Below are 792 nucleotides of genomic sequence, written 5' to 3'. Positions count from 1 at the left end.
GAGAAGGATTGTAGTTTTAGGCAAACTTCTCAAAACTCCTTCGTGTGGTTCAGACCAAAGGGTTCCTGAGCGCATCCCAAACCTAGCATGTACATTAGGACCGCCTTCATTAAAACTTGGGGCACTCAAAAAGTTTCAGTGTGCTCTGATTATGCCAAACATGACATGGACTCGTCAGACTCGTAGGTCTTGGGCAGTGCTTTCCTAGTCGTACCACGAGCACCTACATTTGCTCATTTTCATCCGACCTTTGGCATCTCTCTGCCTTTACTCTCCACCCTCTCGCAGCGGAGCGGCACTGCCTGGCACCGGGCGGCTGCTCAGCCCCGGCAGCACAGATGGCCGGGCAAGCCGCGGGGCACGGTGACACACTGGGGCAGCGGCAGGGAACTCCGCCGCTCGCTCCCACCTGGCCTCCTGCGAGAGTCACCCCCGCTCACCTCCGGGCCGCGCCTCCGCCTCGGCCCCGCTCCGTGCCGACCGTGCCGCCCCCGGTCCTCCCTCCCTTCCTCCCTTCCTCCCTTCGCCCGCCGCCGCCCTCATCCCCGGACGGACCGGACCGGCGGCGGGAGGGACCGGCACGGACCCCGGCAGTGTGGGGGACGGGAGGGACGGGACGAGAGAGATCGGGAGGGATGGAGGGGGTCAGCTCCCCTCCGGGTGGGACGGAATGGAGGGATGGCGGGGGTCAGCTCCCCTCTAGGTGGGACGGGAGGGATGGATGGAGGGGGTCAGCTCCCCTCTAGGTGGGACGGGAGGGAGGGATGGAGGGGGTCAGCTCCCCTCTAGGTG

This window comes from Parus major, chromosome 3 (assembly GCF_001522545.3).
Source record: "Parus major isolate Abel chromosome 3, Parus_major1.1, whole genome shotgun sequence".
Classification (NCBI taxonomy): domain Eukaryota; kingdom Metazoa; phylum Chordata; class Aves; order Passeriformes; family Paridae; genus Parus; species Parus major.
The sequence above is the reverse complement of the archived record's forward strand: the minus strand, read 5'-3'. Positions refer to the sequence as shown.